The 20,600-nt window shown below is 37.6% G+C and overlaps 1 long non-coding RNA gene across 1 annotated transcript in view; it reads left to right on the top strand.

Moving 5' to 3' along the window:
• LOC107131335 (uncharacterized) overlaps window positions 1–15,348 on the top strand; it is an 85,158-nt gene extending 69,810 nt beyond the window's left edge. Inside the window, exon 3 of the long non-coding RNA XR_009493061.1 lies at window positions 15,130–15,348. This is a non-coding gene — a long non-coding RNA (uncharacterized lncRNA). The remainder of the gene's footprint in view (window positions 1–15,129) is intronic.
• Window positions 15,349–20,600: the final 5,252 nt, after the last annotated feature.

Genomic DNA, 20,600 nt, shown 5'->3' with positions numbered 1-20,600 from the left:
TTTGCAACGGAGCTAGCAATGGAATCCATTGTTAGTTTCAAACTTTCTTGGAAAGTGCCAAAATATATGTGTAATATTATGCAGATTTGGTGTTTTCTCATGTCATGGTTCTTTGACAAGCCAACAGAAGGAAAAGAGAAAGTAACTATTTCTTCTGCTTGCCTATGAGGTAAATGAGATTCTTAGGTTAGCTAATTGCAAAAGAGCCAGAGAAGCACAGAGCAGGATGAAACCCTGGCTAGAGCTCACTTGGATACAGTCATGTCTCTGCTAAATGGAACAGCTGGATTTAACCTTGTCCAAGCAGGACCCTCGGAGGATGAAGTGTGCGGTACAGTAGTAGCCTTACTTGTGAATACTGAGATGTAAAGCAATCGAAATTTGAGTCAGCAAAAGCTATTAGGAGTGTCCCCACACTTGATCATATTGTCTGATTTCACACACTGTCTAACCTCTGCCTGCCCTTGTTGTCTTCAGCTCTGCCTCTCACCAGTATTATGGTTGCTTCCTAGTCTGAGTTGGCATGAGAGTCTTTTAGCCTATTCTCTTTAGAAAAGAAACCGAGGTCTTGACATTAGAAAAAAAAAAATTACTAACAATGCAGAAAAGCATTGACAGAACGTACAAACAGAACTGAAACAAATTCCCAAAGATGTTCTACTAATCCCACAATCAGCATCTCTCAGACTCAAGAAAAATCAAGGTAGACTTCCATGCCATTTCTGAGTTTCCAGTTATAGTATCAAGTTATTATCAAATGAGAAAAGTTAATGCAAATTGGGATATTATTAAATTTTTCATTTAACAAACTGCCACTTTCTAAAAATTTTCAGCGGCTACATATATAACCTCTTATAATGTTAAGACCAAAAGTCTGAGGACAACTTTGGTGACAACTAGTCTCAGCACAGGTCTCCTTGCCTCCTGTCTTGCTGTGTTTGTGCCTAATGGCTGATACAAAGACTCTCACCAGCCTGGGCTCTCTTAGCTTCTCAAATATCTCAGCATCTTATTTCACAACCACTGTGCAGGAGTTAACCGCATCAGGACTGAGTCTGTATTCCCACCCAGAAAGGAGGCAGATTGAAAACATCCAGATCCCTTAGACTCTTGTTTTTCAGGCTGAGGATACAGGAGAGTGATCTCTGTCTTCAAATAAGATCCACATTATCCACCCCTGCTCCTCCCCATCCAAAGAGAGGCAAATCACTGAAGTCACAGCAGTAGGAAACCTTCAGCATTTTAACACCAGAGCCTTGTATGACAAATCCCTGCATACCCTGCAGAACAAGTCACTCCCTCACCAGCAGTCTCTACTCCCAGCAGAGTGCACCAGGACTCCTGCATCACCCCAGGTTACAGGAGGGTTGACAGTCAGTCTTTGAAGTGCCACCTGCAAAAGGCACCATATCACAACCCTGATACAGAAATTCAGTGTTTTTGTATACTTCCTCTGACTCATCAATAGAGCAGCATACCAAACAGAAGGATTTCATCATAAAATAGCTGTCTTTTCCTAACAGTGACAATTTGTTCAACCTTGTGTCAGGCTCAATTACTTGAGTTACCCAAAATCGATGTGTACACACACACACACACATACACAAAACCCAGATTGTTTCATGTAAAATGATTTAAGCCTTTCCTTATCAAAACTTTTCACGATGACATTGCAAGCACCAAGTGGGCATGAGATACCAACTCACTCCTTGTCACTGTCAAGCATTGTTAGGCTGTAGAAAGGTTAGGGGTTGGGGGGCTTTGCTATTGCAACTCTCACAGGCAGCTCCTTTTGCTGCATCTTCTGTAGGTAGCTAGTTACCTCTGACATGGTAGAGTTCTATTGTTTCTAGGTAAATAGAGCAGATTTTTATTGTACAAAGGAAGCGTGGATTGATGATTGAGGATTATGGCTAACTCATCCAATACGTAAACTTAACAAAGCTTAGTTGATGTGAGTGTTAACCATGTATGTGAAAACTATTTCCATGTTATATTCATTCAATGCACATTGAATCCCTTAATTTGTTTTCATTTAACTTAATTTTCAGTGACATACATGGTTTATTTTTCCATGGTCTTCTCAGAATCCATCATGGAATCATCAGAGATCAGTTTATAGTTACTCATCATTCTTCCAACAGGTACTTGTGAGACATCTATTGCGTACTACATTCTATTAGGAGATGTGGAGACAAACGAAAACACAGGATGACCTGAGTCCTAAAGAGGGGTTTAAATTCTAGAAGGACTTCACTTAAATGTTATATGTTCGTATTAAAAACCTGCTATCATCCTGGAATCTTGACTTTGCCACATGTTAGCTGTAGGAACATGGGAAAATTTCTTAACGTACATAAACCCTCAGGATTTTTTTTTTTAATTATAGAGAGGGATGATAATAGTGTTCACTCAGTGAAACAGGTTACATGGAAATATTGCAAAGCATAATGTTTAGAAAGAACGTAATATATAGGGAGTGTCACAAAAGTTTGGCTGCTTTTAATAATTGCAATATTATAAACATATGCATGTAGGTATACACATAATAGTCTTTTATCATTTGTCTTTTAAAATTACATGTGTGATAGAATCATGGATATGAAAGAGTATAAATTTCTTGAAAATAGAGAGGCCACCTTCATTGTATTTAGATCTTGAATTGTTCTTTAAAGGCTTCAGAATAGGTGACTCTGTTTGTTTGTTGATTTTATATACTGATTCATGGATTACATCAGAATTTCTTCCAAAAGCCTGAGTAATATTTCTAAAGAAGCTGGAGATTGTAAGAACTCAAAGATAGTGGTGAGTTTGATGCCTTTAGACCCAAGAATGGTTAGAAGTCTACTCGCTTGCTGTTTGGCCTGAGGCAGGCACCTAAAGATCAGTGCCTTCATCTGGAAAATTACATTAATACTGCTTCCCCCAAAAGTGTTGTTTTTAGGACTGAATATAATTATATGTATGAAAATGTTAATGCTGTGCAAAGCAAACATGTAAGACTTGGCTGTTCTTACTGTAAATCTGGGCATGACCCATCAGTGTTAAGTAAATCACACACACAAATATGTCAAGGCCGTGTGAGTGCTGGCTGTTATGTAACTGAAGAGAACTTGGAGATAGAGTTGAGAAGATTAACAGGCAAGAATGGAAGGTGGGGTATGAAGAAAACTCTTTCCTTCCTTTGAGGTTTTAAGAATAATGTGGGACCATTTTTGGCTTGATGGGCACACTCTAACTTGTGTCAGAAAGAGAACAGTTGCTGGCATCTGTTCATCCTCTGTTTGTACTGGGCAGTATGTGAAGTTCCTTAAATGGGTTTTGCCACTTAAAATGTATGGCCAGTTTAAGGTAGATACTGTTATTATACTCCTTTTATAGATGCTTCATTCTGCTCAAAGTCTTTCAACTAATTAAGGCTTATGAGGAGGACTTGAACCTAGGTTCTGTCTGACCCTAGGTTAGAAGGAGCCTGTCCTTCTAACCATTATATTATACTCTATTTACCAAAACAGGAGATATAGTCCTGATATTTGTTTTTAAGGTTTATAACCCTTAAGTCTATCCTATGTGTAATTTATGATATTCAGAAAAAGTATAGCCAAGTTCAAAGCAGTAAAATTTCTCTGTTTTTGAACTTCTAAACACTTAGTTTAAAGAATAATAAACATAGCTTGAGATTTATGACCAAGAGATGGTAACTGACATATTTGAACCTTCAGTTCCTTATTTCTATGTATCTTGTTTGATGGATGATGACCTGGAAAAGAGAATAGTAAGGCCGTTTGTTATTCGTTCGTTTGAAGAGGCAGAATACAACTGTTTCTGCTCTCTCTCAGGCATGCACTTAACAGTAGCCTTTGACGTAAATTAAAAGATCTTTTTTTATTTTTAATGGACATGGTGAAGGAGTACAAAGAAAGAAAAAAAGAAGAAATGCAAAACATGCTCATACCTTTAAAAGAAGATTTTGTGCAAAACAGTTTCAAATGCCACTATATTTTTAATCTTCTTGATAGCAACACTTATATTGCAAGCAGAAGACTAAAAGTTTGTAGGGTTATTGTAAACATTTTATCAGAGATGAAAAGCATGAAAAAACTGAGCATGATTTAAAAATAGAGTTTTATAAAATCTACCTAGTAACACTGATGCCAAGAGATTTTACAAAATTTTATTCATAGCATAGACTTTGAAGGAACAATTACATTTTTAGCCCTCATTCACAAGTTAAAGTATGAATGAGGAAAGACAGAAAAGTATTGCGTTTGTGCCATGAGAAAGATGTACACAATTGTTTTCAAGTGAGTTAGGAAATAGGCTTATACTGTGTTATTTAAGAAACTAAGCTTATTAATATTTCTCAGAAACCATGTGTAAATGTTTGGCCATGTTTGACCACAGGAGTCTAGTGGTCAAAATATGAAAAGCATTGACAAACTTAGTATTGTCAATACATGAAAAACATTCAAAGTTAAGTACGAATTTGAAGCAATAGTATTCCCAGCATTTTGCCTTGCTATGTTTTGTTAACTATTCCTTTCCAAATTTTGGACAGTTCCCATGGGTTTCCTGTCATGTCTGGATAGCATTTAATTGAGGTAATTTTTTTTTTTAACATCACAGCCCCCTCCCCTGTCATTTCTTTTTTCCTTGGCTCAGGAACTTGCTCTGAGGATAAGATTGGTCAGTGTCTTACTTATCCCCCATCTTGAACTTCAGTCCTCACTTTAGTATTACAAATTTCAGCATTATGTGTATTTGCAGAAAACTTTTGGGGGGTTGGTTCTAGAGACAAAGGAATGAATCTGTCCTTTACTCTTAAAACACTCATAGTCTGTGGGAAAGAAAGACATTAGAACAATGCCATTATAATGCCATGTGATATCAGTCTCAGTGAAGGGACAAATAAAGGGAAAACAATCATGATTATATATGTCAGCTGGCCACAGAGTGGATTTCAGGGAAGAGACCATAGAGAAGTTGGAGTTGTGTTCTGGAATTGACTCAGAGGATCAGATAGAAAAACAGCATTCTGGAAAGCATGGTTAAGATACAGACAAAAAGGAAAGATGTAGTCTGATATTTCAGAGAATGCAAGTAGGTATTATGTAAAATAAATGAAAGCCAAAGTTAGTAAAGTATAAACTAAAAACAGTTATTTAGTTTAGGGACCTAATCTCTAATGTGAACATTCCATTACCATGAGTTTCTCTTTGTGATATAGTGAACATGGCTGAATCCAACTGTTATAGTATCAATCTAGTATGAGAACTTTGGGAAATTCAGAAAGAAAGAACCATAGCAAAGGTGTTCTTAAAGGAAATTGAAACTGTATTGAGGTGATATGTATCTACTCACTCTCTTGTGCTATGTATTGTTGCCAACTATGTGTAAGCTACATGGCACAGTTGCTCTTTTCCAGAAACTTGCTGATGTAAACAATGTGGGAAGTGCCTTAAGAAAGGGATAGAAAGCAAGGGTTTCAGAAGAAGGAGTCATTATTTCCAAGTAAAACATTAAGCAGGGCTTCCCTGGTGCCTCACTGGTAAAGAATCCTCCCTCAATGCAGGAGACCCAGATTTCAAGCCAAGGTAGGGAAGATCCCATGGAGAAGGGAATGACAACCCACTCCAGTATTCTTGCTGCAGAATTCCATGGACAGAGGAGTTTAGTGGGCTACAGTTTCTGAGGTCCCAAAGAGTTGAACAGGAGTGAGCAACCAACAGAACTTCAAGCAGATAGCTTCCTTTTAGCTTTAACAAATGGAACTTGACTAAGTCTTCAAAAGGTGAGTACAATGTTGATACAAAAATAAGTATAATGTTGGTAGCTTATGGGTGACAAGAGCTTATGGAAAGCATGGAGGTAGAAAAAAAAATACACAAGACTGGAAATGGTCAGTTTTCATTCCAATCCCAAAGAAAGGCAATGGCAAAGAATGTTCAAACTACTGCACAATTGCATTCATCTCTCACACTAGCAAAATAATGCTCAAAATTCTCCAAGCCAGTCTTCAACAGTATGTGAACCATGAACTTCCAGATGTTTGAGCTGGATTTAGAAAAGGCAGAGGAACCAGAGATCAAATTGTCAACACCCACTGGATCATCGAAAAAGCAAGAGAGTTCAAGAAAAACATCTACTTTTGCGTTATTGGCTACGTCAAAGCCTTTGACTGTGTGGACCAAAACAAACTGTGGAAAACTCTTCAAGAGATGGGAATACCAGACCACCTGACCTGCCTTCTGAGAAATCTGTATGCATGTCAAGAAGCAATAGTAAGAATTGGAACTGGGACAACAGACTGGTTCCAAACTGGGAAAGGAGTACATCAAGGCTGTATATTATCACCGTGCTTGTTTAACATATGCAGAGTACATCATGCAAAATGCCAGACTGGATGAAGCACAAGCTGGAATCAAGATTGCTGGGAGAAAATCAATAACCTCAGATATGTAGATGACACCACCTTTATGGCAGAAAGCAAAGAAGAACTAAAGAGCCTCTTGGTGAAAAGGAAAGAGGAGAGTGAAAAAGCTGGCTTAAAACTCAACATTCAAAAAAAGAAGAACATAGCATATAATCCCATTACTTCATGGCAAATAGATGGGAAACAATGGAAACAGTGAGAGACTTTATATTTTGGGGATCCAAAATCCCTGCAGATGGTGATGCAACCATGAAATTAAAAGCTGCTTACTCCTTAGAAGGAAAGCTATGATCAACATAGGCAGCATATTAAAAAGCAGAGAGATTACTTTACCAACAAAAGTCTGTCTAATCAGAGCTATGGTTTTTCCAGTAGTCATGTATGGATGGGAGAGTTGGACTATAAAGAAAGCTGAGGGCCAAAGAATTGATGCTTTTGAACTGTGGTGTTGGAGAAGACTCTTGAGAGTCCCTTGGACTGCAAGGATATCCAACCAGTCCATCCTAAAGGAAATCAGTCCTGAATATTCATTGGAAGGACTGATGCTGAAGCTGAAACTCCAATACTTTGGCCACCTGATGCAAAGAACCAGCTCATTTGAAAAGCCCCTGATGCTTGGAAAGATTGAAGGTGGGAGGAGAAGGGGATGACAAAGGATGAGATGGTTGTATGGCATCACTGACTCAATGGACATGAGTTTGAGTAAACTCCAGGAGTTGGTGATGGACAGGGAGGCCTGTCATGCTGCAGTCTATGGGGTCGCAAAGAGTCAGACATGACTGAGTGACTGAACTGAACTGATCACAAGGGTTCTTCTTCCACATGCCCTGTAAGAATGATACAGAGGAAGAACGTTGAGTAAAGCACACAAAGAACCTGAGTTCTGGTTCTGTTTCTCCTATTAGCTAGACATGCAATCATTATCAGTCAGTTCAGTGTCAAAGCTTAGAACCAATAGAGAACTACAGAATGGTAGAGCCAAGAGATGTTTATAAAGAAGCTTATTTTATCAGATCAGATCACATATATGTGTGTATACAGTTTATATTTTAAACATAGTAAGCACTTTATCTATAATTGCTTTTATTATCAATATTATACAAAATTATTTGCTAGAAGATTCTTGCCACATTCGCTTTTCATTCACCCCTAATGGACTAGTGCTTAACTGTCAATGGTCAACTTTGAAACCACGTACAGATCCCTGGGGATGGGAATCAATCGTGACAGCGGCTAATTGTGGTGCTTGAACATGGAGAATCTCAATTGAAATAAATCAATGATATCAAGGAATGGGATAAAGGCCCAAATGGAGAGGTTTAAAATGGAAAATAACAAGGGCTAAATTGCACTTTAAAACTTTCGATCCAGTCATCATCCTTTAGAGCAGAGAGTGTTTTATTAAAGAAAAGTAACCAAGCAACTATTGTACAGAAAGAAAACTATGTTGCAGGAGTTGCTGATGGTGTTGAAAGCACTTCGCTAACATTAAGCCCATTAGTGATGGGATATGCTCTTCAGTCACTTTAGCCAGGACGAAGTGAAAAGAAGCTATTGAGTGCTGAGAATATGAGAGGAGGGGGAGAAATCATCTTCAAGGTCAACTGCTAGTAATGAACAAATTCAGTTTGTTTCTCAGTTCTTTGCCTTTTATTTGCTGCCTGCTCTTTCTCTTTACCCTGAGCTCACAGTAACTTCCAGCTCTCCCAGTCACAAATATCCAGATTGCTGCAAAATAGAAATCACTCATGAATCTTGGTACATAGCAGACAATAGGGACAACATTAAAAACAGAAAAAAATGGTTTGGGCAGGGTATCTCAAAAATGAACGAGCAATCTTATTCTAAATTTTGAAGATCAGCATTTGCTTACTCAAATAACTCTTGTCATTTGGGTTTCTGCTTCTAGTGTAGCATCAAGGTCAACAATCAATAAACTCATTAGGCCTTACAAGTGTCTTTGATTAATATTCCTTGTCTAATTCCCTGAGAAATGTACTATATCTTCTAGCTTAATGAAGACAAGGCTGAGTTATTTAGGTGTGTGTTAGTCAGGCTTATTTGCATATAATTAACTAGATTCTTTGTGTTTATAGCAAGCAGTAAAAAACTTTATACCAATAGATGTTCTTTTCACCAAGTTGGTTAAACAAATTCTTTTGTTCTATGAGAAACTCTTCATTTGAAAGGGCTTATTTTACTATGAGTTAAAATCAGACATACCCTTGTAAAAATTGGCTGGAGGCTTTCTTGAGAGCAAATTTCATATTTTTTCCTTTTAAAATGAATAAAGTTTTTAAAAGTAGTTTTAGGTCCACAGCAAAACTGAGAAAAAAATGATAAAATTGTCATATACCTCCTGTTCCCACACAATACAATTTCCCTTACTGTCAACATTTCCACATCAAAGTTTTGTTATACACGTGCCATAAGCTGTGATCCTACACTGATGTTTATTACCACCCTACATAGTTTAAATTGGAGTTCACTCACAGTGGTGTACTTTTTGTGTGCGTGTGTGTGTGTTCAGTCGCTTCAGTCATGTCTGACTCTCTGCAACCCCATGGACTATAGTCCACCAGGTTCCTCTGCCCATGGGATTCTCCAGGCAAGAATACTGGAGTGGATTGCCATGCCCTCCTCCAGGGGATTTTCCCAACCTAGGGATCGAACCCATATGTCTTATGTCTCCTACAATGGCAGGCAGGTTCTTATCACTAGAGGTTGGACAAATGTATAATGTCATATATCCACCATGGTAGATCATATAGAATGGTTTCACTGACTTAAAATATATTTTGCTCTGTCTATTCATCCCTCTCTCTCCCCTAACTCTTGGAAATCACTCATTATTTTACTGTATCCACAGTCTTATATTTTCTAATATGTCACATAATTGTAATCTTACAGTAATTTTCAGATTGACTTCTTCCACTTAGTAATAAGCGTTCTAAGTTTTCTTTATTCTCAAGGCTTTTAGCACTGAATATTCCATTGCCTGGATGTCTACACATTTATTTATTCTGTTTAGGATCCATTTTCATGCATTGGAGAAGGAAATGGCAACCCACTCCAGTATTCTTGCCTGGAGAATCCCAGGGACAAAGGAACCTAGTGGGCTGCTGTCTATGGAGTCGCACAGAGTCGGACATGACTGAAACGACTTAGCAGCAGCAGCAAGGATCCATTTATTATCCATGTATTTAAAGTTTGGTTGCTTCCATAATTTTGAACAGTTATGAATAGAACTGCTATAAATTGCTTTATCATATTATGAGTATGTTTAATTTTCTAAGAGCCAAACTGTTTCCAAAGGGCTATCCCATTTTTATTTCCACAAGCAATGAACGAGGATTCCTATTGCTCCATATCCTTGCAAGTATTTGAGGTTCTCAGTGTTATACATTTTAGTATTTTAATACGCTGTGTGTGGTAGTATCTTGTTATTTTAATTTGCAATTCTCTAATGATACATGATGTTGAATATCTTTTTATATGCTTATTTGGTATCTATATATCTTCTTTGATGAGGTATCTGTTCAGGTCTATTGTTAATTTTTAAAAAGTATGTAGTTTTTTTTTAAATTTTTGAGTTATAGGAATTCTTTGTTAACTTTGGATAATAATTCCTGATCAGTTCTATCTTTGCTGATAATTTTCAACTAACCTATGATTTCTCTTAATCTCTTAGCATTGTCTTTCACAGAGTATAAGTTTTTTATTTAGGTCCGTGATCCATTTTTAGTTAAGGGCATAAGATATGAGTCAAATTTCACTTTGCTTGCAAACATATGTTCAGTTGTTCCTATTGTGTTACCTTTGTTCCTTTATTAAGGATCAGTTGACTGTACATACATGGGGGTATTTCTGGGATCTCTAGTCTATTACGTTGATCTATTTGTCTATTCTTTCACTAATACTGCACTGTCTTGATTACTGTAGCTTTATAATACGTCTTGAAGTTGAATAGTGTCAGTCCTTGGATTTTGTCCTTCTTCAATATTGAGGTAGCTATTCTAGATCTTTGGTCTGTGTGAGCTTTCTTAAAATGCTATTTATTTATTAATTTGGCTTTGCTGTTCTTTTGTTGCTGTAAAGGGTTTTCTGTAGTTGTGACAAACAGGGGCTGCTAGCTAGTTGCCATGGCTTCTCTTCGTGGCGGCTTCTCTTGTTGTGGAGCATAGGCTCTAGAGCATTCAGGCTTAAGTAGTTGCAGCACTTGGGCTCAGTGGCTGTGGCTCATGGGCTCTGGAGCACAGGTTCAGCTCTCCCAAGGCTTATGGAATCATCCCGAACCAGGGATTGACTCTTGTCTCCTGCATTGGCAGGTGGATTCTTCACCACTGACTGACCAGGGAAGTCCCTCTGTGTGAACTTTGGACTCCGTTTTTTTTTTTTTTTTTTTTTTTGTGCAAAATCACTTGGGGATGCATTGAATCTATAGATTAAGCTGGGAAGGAATGAAAATTCTTGGAGTGTTGACGCAATAGCCAAGAATTGTTTGCTTTCCTGGAACACAGAATGCTTTTAACTTCAAGTGTTATCTCAAAAATAAGTTTGAGTATTGCATAATCTAACTTTGTTTTACTACAAAATGAAATTTTGCAATTCCTGGGTAGAATGGATGCTGCCAAAGATGTGTTCTGTTTGTTCTGTAGTTCGAGGAATCTCTAGTCACCTGAAAAGTACCAAGGAGGGGGTCTGTGTTTTCTCATTTAAAAAGCACATTAAAAATCTCATTAAAAAGAGTAAGATATCATTGTTATAAATTTATATCGTAGAACTTTGGGCTCATATTATAAACCATAATATTCACTAAAAAAAGATGAACATTTATCACCCTGCTAAGCAAACATATCACATGACTAGTTTATCAAATAATATCATATATAATTTAAAAAGCTGACAAAAAACTTTTATAAAATCTGCCCAAGCCAAACAATGTTTCTTAACAGCTTTTAGTTCTTAATTTCTTTTGAGAATGTGATGAAAGCTATGAACCCTCTCCTGAGAAATAATGGTTATGAGCAGATATACTAGAAATTTTTCATTCAATTTTCATGTATCCTCTGTGGGTTTGGACTCCAGACTGAGAACTCCTACTATGTCGATTATTAAATGAATTAATCATAATGATAGCATATATGAGACATTCTGAAGTGAAAGTGTGACGTGTGGCCTCTATCTCTTTTCTCCTCCTTCTCTTTGAGAGAAAATATAGGTATTATTGTCTAAATACGATGGGTTTTATATCTTAATATGAGCATGTGGTAAAAGCTACTAATGGTACAAAAGGTTTTACAGTGAAAATGTTCTATCCCTCAGAGGCTGCAACTATGGTCAATTCCTATTGTATCTGTCAGGAGATGTACTATACATATATAAACATATGTTTCATACGTATGTAATATATACATATAGTATACACACATATGCAATATTTGCAAATTTTGCAGACTTTTCTATGTCTTCCTTTTTTTCTCCCACTAGCAGTGTATCACAGATACACTCAGTGATTTTTAATGTTGGCAAAGTGTTCCATTTATGTAGCATTGTTTATTATATTAATATCTCTAATTGATGTAGTTAAGGTACTATAACTGTACATCAAGGCCATCTCCTATTGACATGCATTTAGGTTGTCTATGATCCTTTGCTACTTAAACCAATGAAGCAATAAGCATCCTTGTACATATGCATTTGTTCACATGGGAGTTATTCAATTTTAAACATAATGAATGACTCAAATTTTTTCTCAGACTCACCACATTCGGCACAGCACGTTTAGTCATAAGAATGCTGTGGGGAAATTATTTCATTATGTTCATGCCACCTCAGGGTACCAATCACCCTTTCTATTCTTGCTTCTCTGTCTTTCATTGACGCTTGATTCTGTAAGGGAACAGAAATGAAGCTGATTATGTTTCATATCTAGTTTGCCTGAATTACAGAAGGACAGAAAAACTTTCAGTGCTCTGTCCCACCCTCATGGCACATCCTTCCCTTCTGTATTATGAGACTATTCTATTCTGGAGGGAATCAAGCATTCCAGACACTTTTAGTCTTAAGCCATAATGCATATCTGTATCAGTGCCCCTTTGTTACTCACGGAGGCTTGCCTGATACTTGTGCACATGACAGATAAAAGCTAGTTGTTGTTTGAATTGATATCCTTTTCCTCATTATGCTGGTTTCCTATTTGATTTTACCCTCTGGCCAGCTTCCTTAACTTGCACATGGTCATTAGTTTGCTTCTGGTGCTGGACCCACTCCTTTATGTGCCCCAACTGGTGATTCCAGGCTTCAGATTGTTCAAAAAACTTCTGATTCACAGTACTTCTAGATGTTTTTCTGAGTCCATCTGGCCTGTATTCTTTGGATGAGCTTTATTCCTGTACTGATGCTTGTGCTGTTTTATGTATTCACAACTGAATTTAGATATCAGGTGAGAAGTCACAATGGGAACATAAGAAGCAGAATGGGGAGAAATCACCCAGGTTCAGAGGTCAGAGTAGAACAGAAGTTAGGTAAGGCAGACTCAGAGTTATGAGAAATAGTGGGCCAGAAAGCAGTAAGTTAGATTACTTACTGCAAAGAAGATCCAAAAACCAGACTCGGGCAAAGTGAGAGAGCTTACAGTCAGGCTAGTTGACATGGACTAACAGAGCTATGGATGTTGGAGTGGAAGATAAGAGATGAAAAGAGATGAGGAACCAATGCCTTACCACTCACTCAATACATATGAGATGTTCCTTCTATGTATTGGCAACTCAGCTAGGCATTGGAGATGCAATAAACTATGAGGGAAAAAAAATACAAAAATCCCTTTTCTCATGGAGCTTTTCTGGAACAGTGTTTCTTTAATTAAAGGAAAGAGAGGATTAAGTCTTTTTGCATGAATAACCTGATGTTTGTGTATAGGAAAAAACTACAATTCTTGGATTGTATAGGGAAATATTTCTTAAAATATTTTTGGCATAAAATAATTCTTTAGAAGAATTGTTTTTTAAGTTCTGTGTTCAAATACATTTAATAAATGCTAGCAAACATTAGATTTTTCAAAACTGGAATTCTTCATGCCACTAATTAATTAGAGGGTCATGCGAATGTACAGAGAAGTCATACTTTAGAGTGTTCTCCAAACTACATATTAATAGAACCCTTCTTTAATTATCTTCTGGAACTATAATTTATAGCTCTTTTTGATAAATGTTAATGTAGGGAGAGTGAGTAGGATAAAAAAGATAACTCTCGTCACCTGATGCCTGCTATGATTCCATTGGTTCCCCATGCTGCTCCAGTGCCAGTACCTCTCAGAATGTTATCAACTCTGTGTGGGAGCATCTTCACCAGCTTAACTTCCCTCCCCTCATCTGGCATGAGAGTCACTGGGTCACGTGAAGAAAGTCTGTGGAATTATTTTCTGTAGCATATGGAGAAGTTAGATGCTAGTAGAAAAGATGGCAGGTGCCTTCCTTCTAGCTGAAGTGGCTGTTGACTTTGAATATGAAGAAAGCGTTACCATCTGTCCATAAAATCAGCTGTCACACCAAATGTGAAAATGTGTGAAGTGGCTATCCCAGACTGCCATTCTGTTTTGACAGGTGAAGTAGTGGAACATTTTTTTCTTTAAATCTGCATTATAAAATTCTCTTTCTAATGTAAGTCAAACCCATTTCATTGCTTCCAAGTAAAATCCCTTTAATCTATATCTAATATGTATCCCCAACGTAGAGTCTTAATTTTGAGGGAATCTCATAATTGTTTATGCATTTTCATCACATATCTATTTCTTTAGAATAATTTAATATTGTGGGTAAAATGCATATAACCCCCTATATTAAATGTAAAATGCATTTCCCTGGTGGCTCCATGGTAAAGAATCCACCTGCAGTGTGAGAGACCTGGGTTGGAACTCTGGGTTGGGAAGATCCCCTGGAGAAGGGAATGGCAACCCTTACTCCAGTATTTTTGCCTGGAAAATCCCAGGGACGGAGGAGCCTGGCAGACTACAGTCCATGGGGTTGCAAAGAGTCAGACACGACTGAATGACTTTCACTTTCAAAATGTATATATGTAAATGAAATATTAGTTATTTTAATTGCACTTGTTAATTTATTGAAGACAAGAGAAAGAATAACATGTTTTGAAAGTTATGCTATTTTTTACTTTTGTAAAAAAAAGTCTTATAACTTAGTTTAGTATATTTTTTCATTAGTTTCATAATTCCAGAAAGAATTCATCACATAATGACTCTGATATATAATTAAAAAAAGGCACTTGGTCTTTATATTCAAGGTCATCAGAACAGAGTCCTTCAATGAAATATCCAGTGCAGCAAAAGATAATGTCATGAATTATGTCTGATATTTAAAAGAAAGAGAGGATGCCCTTATTGCTAGTTTGATTGAGGTATAAATGTTGTTTCAGAAATCATGAGCAAGGAAGAATGCTTTTTTTAAGAGCACATTAATTTGGTATATTTCTCAGCTTAGTAAGTCTTGATGGAACATGGTTAACCTCATTGTTCAATCAATTGAAAGTAAAATGAGATGATGCTTAGCCTTGGTATCTGTGCAATTCATCTGGGTATGCTGTGAGTCCATATCCAGTCTGACACTAATTAATGTATAATTCATAGGAAATGGGAGTTCAGCGGCTAAATATCCTAATCTTCACAAAAATTTTCTACTTAGGATGACAAGAAGCAGAAACATGGGGAAATCACTTGTCTGTAATGATAAACATCACGGTGAATGAAGATCAGAATGTGTGCAAAAGTAATTAACTGAAGTAGACAGAACCCTTCTTCAACATCCTGTCCTTCTTCTTGGAGATGTTAAGGCAAAAGGCAAATGGAGTCCACACAAATGTAAATAACAGGAGATACCTGATGTACCTTTTGGAATGCAGCTTAGCAGGGTTATCCTAGGTTAAAATCTTAGTTCTAGTATCATTTTCTAGAATGATACTAGAATTTTCTAGAATGATACTGTGACCTTAGGCAAGTTTCAGAATCATCATCTATAAAGATGTGTTTGCAATGAGGTATCAGCTCACACCGGTCGGCTGCTATCCAAATGTCTACAAACAATAAATGCTGGAGAGGGTGTGGAGAAAAAAGAACCCTCCTACACTGTTGGTGGGAACGCAAACTAGTACAGCCACTATGGAGAACAGTGTGGAGATTCCTTAAAAAACTGGAAATAGAACTGCCATATGACCCAGCAATCCCACTGCTGGGCATACACACTGAGGAAACAAGAACTGAAAGAAACACGTGTACCCCCAATGTTCATCACAGGACTGTTTATAATAGCCAGGACATGGAAACAACCTAGATGTCCATCAGCAGATGAATGGATAAGAAAGCTGTGATACACACAATGAAATATTACTCAGCCATCAAAAAGAATGCATTTGAATCAGTTCTAATGAGGTGGATGAAACTGGAGCCTATTATACAAAGTGAAGTAAGCCAGAAAGAAAAACACCAATACAGTATACTAACGCATATATATGAAATGAACTGAACTGAATGATAACCTTATATGTGAGACAGCAAAAGAGACACAGATATATAGAACAGTCTTTTGGACTCTGTGGGAGAAGGCGAGGGTGGGATGATTTGAGAGAATAGCATTGAAACTTGTATATTATCATATATGAAACAGATTGCCAGTCCAGGTTCGATGCATGCAACAGGGTGCTCAGGGCTGGTGCACTGGGATGACCCAGAGGGATGGGATGGGGAGGGAGATGGGAGAGGGGGTTCAGGATGGGGAATATATGTAAACCCATGGCTGATTCATGTCAATGTATGGCAAAATCACTACAATATTGTACAGTAATTAGCCTCCAATTAAAATAAAGAAATTTAAAAAATAAAGATGTGTTTGTTGACAGAAGGCATATATAATATATAAATGAGAATGTATAAAACAAGTTGGGCATAGTGATTTAATGATTCCCCAATAATAATAAATGATTTATTCTCTAAACCTCACATCACATTTGTATTTCAAACACATTCCTGTTCTACACCTCTGATTTTTTTCTTGGTTGTCAAAATCTCACTTTTATATTCAACTGATTGCACATGCTGTGCCTTATGGCATGTAAATATAAATACAAATATGCCTGCATGCACCGTAAGTCACTTCAGTCGTGTCTGACTCTGTGGGACCCCATGCACTGTAGCCTGCCAGGCTTCTTTGTTCATGGGATCCTCCAGGAATGAGTTGGAGAAGGCAGTAGCAACCACTCCAGTACTCTTGCCTGGAAAATCCCATGAATGGAGGAGCCTGGTGGGCTGCAGTCCATGAGGTCACTAAGAGTCAGACACGACTGAGCAACTTCACTTTCACTTTTCACTTTCATGCATTGGAGAAGGAAATGGCAACCCACTCCAGTGTGCTTACCTGGAGAATCCTAGGAACGGGGGAGCCTGGTGGGCTGCTGTCTATGGGGTCGCACAGAGTCGGACACGACTGAAGCGACTTAGCAGCAGCAGCAGCCAGGAAAGAGTACTGGAGTGGGTTGCCATGCCCTCCTCCAGGGAATCTTCCTGACCCAAGGATCAAACCCACAACCAACATCTCATGTCTTCTGCATTGGCTTGTGGGTTCTTTACCACAAGCACCACTCTGAGGCCCCTAAATACAAGCAGGTATGCGTGTATGTATATATATATCTGGTTAGTGTTGTTTGGAAATGCATAGCAACATGAATCCTTTTCTTTACATTTGCAGTGGCACTCTATTACAGTATAACTTTATAGAAATAATAGGACAGCATGCATCATATTTAATGGTTAAAGGCTAAAAAGGAAAATAATATCTTAGAAAAATTTTAAATCGTTCAGTTGATGATCTCATGCCTGTATTATTCTATCATAGTGATTCCTTTTTTTCTGTCAGCTTGGTGACTATAATGTGCATGCCTGAATTCAATCTCTATCTTCTTTTTCCAGTTGCCTTTCCCTATGGACACACACGGCAGCCTGACCTAACCCAGAGAGCACAGATTGGGATAAACTGCCACTCTCCGGGTTTCAAAATAGCATCATTAGTGCAGAAATGTCTATAGCTTTTAAAAATAATTTAAAAAGCCTTTCGTATTTATTTCTCATTCTATCTTCCTATCTTTTCTTATAAATATGATGGCTTTTACTTTCTTCACCGTATGAGGATACAAGAGCTAGACAAAGAGGTAACTTCCTTTGAACACCAAGCATTAAAAATAAGGTGGATGTGAAAGCTCCTGATTTACAGTTGTACCTTTCACCACTCCATCTTCTCTTGTGAAACCCAAAGTTCAATTCAAAATTTGAATGGAAGTCTAAATAGAAGGCTCTGGAGTGGGAGAACATGATAAATTCTTCCATATCTGCTTATCTGTGTTTATTGACTTTAAACATATAATTGAGTTGGTTGACAGACCAACTGAAATATGGTTAGATTTTATCCCTGGCAGAATCCCACCTTTGAGACTCATTTGTTGAGAGCAATAATCCTTCTTTGCGGTCCCATCCGGTGGGCTATTCAAAGGTGAAGGTCATTTTACTTATTTATTTATTTTTTTTTTTTGCCAAAACCTCAACAGGAAGAATGAGTTAAGAAAGGGTGCTCAATTTTGATTTAACATGGAATTGCAAACTTTGTTCATTCATTTTATAAATTTTAGTAGTAAAAGGAAAACTACTTTGAATTATCATCTAATTCAAAGTATTAGTTGCTCAGTCAAATCCAACTTTTTGTGATCCCATGGATTGTAGCCTGCCAGGCTCCTCTGTCCGTGGTATTTTCCAGGCAAGGATACTGAAATGGGTTGCCATTTCCTTCTCCAGAGGATCTTCCCAACCAAAGGATCAAACCTGCATCTCCTGTATTGTGGGCAGACTCTACTGTCTGAGCCATTGACGTGAAAGTGAAAGTGTTAGTCACTTGCTCATGTCCACCTCTTTGCGACCCCATGGACTGTAGCCCACCAGGCTCCTCTGTCCATGGGATTCTCCAGGCAAGAGCACTGGAGTGGGTGGCCATTTCCTTCTCCAGGGTGTCTTCCCAACCGAGAGATCAAACCCAGGTTTCCTGAATTGCAGGCAGATTCTTTATCCTCTGAGCCACCAGGGAATCCTGTCTGAGCCATTAAAACCCCTTATTTCACAGAGGGAACTTGGTCCAGAATGTCAGTCAAGCTACCCAGAAAAGTCAATAGCTCATGGTGTTTTTGTTTTTTACTGGAATCTAGACAGTTTGACTCATAACCTTAGGGTCAATATTCTTTTTTTCTTTTAACTGTATTTTACTGTCAACTTAACCCAAAGGATATTTTTAAAACATATATATCATTATAAATTGCCTCATAATTTATAATCTTTAATATTATCTTTTGATGAAGTGCTAAGTTCCATGAAATGTACATGTCTTTTTTTTTGCTGTACTACTCTTTCTTTATTGAAGTATAATTAAACTAAAATGTATGTTTCAAGTGTAGAGCAAAGTGATTCAGTTATATATATGTGTGTGTGTGTGTGTGTGTGTGTGTGTGTGTGTGTATTCCTTTTAGGATTCTTTTCCATTATATGTTGTTACCAAATATTGAACATAGTTCTGTGTAGGTCCTTGCTATTTATCTATTTTATATATTACAATGTGTATAAGTTAATCCCAAACTCCTAATTCATTACCCCTTCCTGTTATCTCTTTTAGTAGTCACAAGTTTGTTTTCTATGTCTGTGAGTCTGTTTTGTAAATAAGTAAGTTCATTTGTATCGTTCTTTATATTCCACATATAAAGGATATCATATAATATTTGTCTTTAATTTCCTTCTCTTCACGTGATAATCTCAGTTCAGTTCAGTTTCTCAGTCATGTCTGACTCTTTGTAACCCCATAGACTGCAGCACACCAGCTTCCATGCCTTTCACCATCTCCCGGAGCATGCTCAAACCCATATCCATTGAGTTGGTGATGCCATCCAACCATCTCATCCTCTGTCATCTCCTTTTCCTCCTACCATCAATCTTTCCCAGCATCAGTGTCTTTTCCAATGAGTTTACTCTTCACATCAGGTGGCCAAGTATTGGAGCTTCAGCATCAGATTTTCCAGTGAATATTCAGAGTTGATTTCCTTTAAGATTGACTGGTTTTGAAACATGTAAAATATCATGTATGAAAAGAGATGCCAGTCCAGGTTCAATGCATGATACTGGATGCTTGGGGCTGGTGCACTGGGACGACCCAGAGGGAGGGTATGGGGAGGGAGGAGGGAGGAGGGTTCAGGATGGGGAACACATGTATACCTGTGGTGGATTCATTTTGATATTTGGCAAAACTAATACAATTATGTAAAGTTTAAAAATAAAATAAAATTAATTAAAAAAAAAAAAGATTGGTTTAATCTCCTTGCAGTCCAAGGGACTCTCAAGAGTCTTCTCCAGCAACGCAGCTCAAAAGCATCAATTCTTCGGTGCTCAGCTTACTTTATGGTTCAACTCTCACATCCATATGTGACTACTGGAAAAACCATAGCTTTGACTAGACGGGCATTTGTCAGCAAAGTATTGTCTCTGCTTTTCGATATACTGTCTAGGTTTGCCATAGCTTTTCTTCCATGGAGGAAGCTATGTCCATCTATGGTGCTGGAATTGGCATTCTTTCTTTTTTTTCTCTTTAATGGCTGAACAATATTCTGTTTATTCTATTTAATATACTATTTAATGGCTTAGCAGTATTCTATAATTCTTCTACAGAGAAGAACCATACAAAAAAGATCTTCATGACCCAAATAACCACAAAGGTGTGATCATTCACCTAGAGTCAAACATCCTGGAATGAGAGAAGTCAAGTGGGCCTTAGGAAGCATCACTATGAACAAAGCTAGTGGAGGTGATGGAATTCCAGTTGAGCTATTTCAAATCCTAATGGATGAGGCTGTGAAAGTGTTGCACTCAACATGCCAGCAAATTTGGAAACTCAGCAGTGGCCATGGGACTGGAAAAGGTCAGTTTTCATTCCAATCCCAAAGAAGGGCAATGCCAAAGAAGTTCAAACTACCACACAATTGCACTCATCTCACACACTAGCAAAGTAATGCTTATAATTCTCCAAGCTAGGCTTCAACTGTACGTGAACTGTGAACTTCCATATGTTCAAGTTGGATT

Source organism: Bos taurus, chromosome 26 (assembly GCF_002263795.3).
Source record: "Bos taurus isolate L1 Dominette 01449 registration number 42190680 breed Hereford chromosome 26, ARS-UCD2.0, whole genome shotgun sequence".
Taxonomy (NCBI): domain Eukaryota; kingdom Metazoa; phylum Chordata; class Mammalia; order Artiodactyla; family Bovidae; genus Bos; species Bos taurus.
The sequence above is the reverse complement of the archived record's forward strand: the minus strand, read 5'-3'. Positions and strand labels throughout refer to the sequence as shown.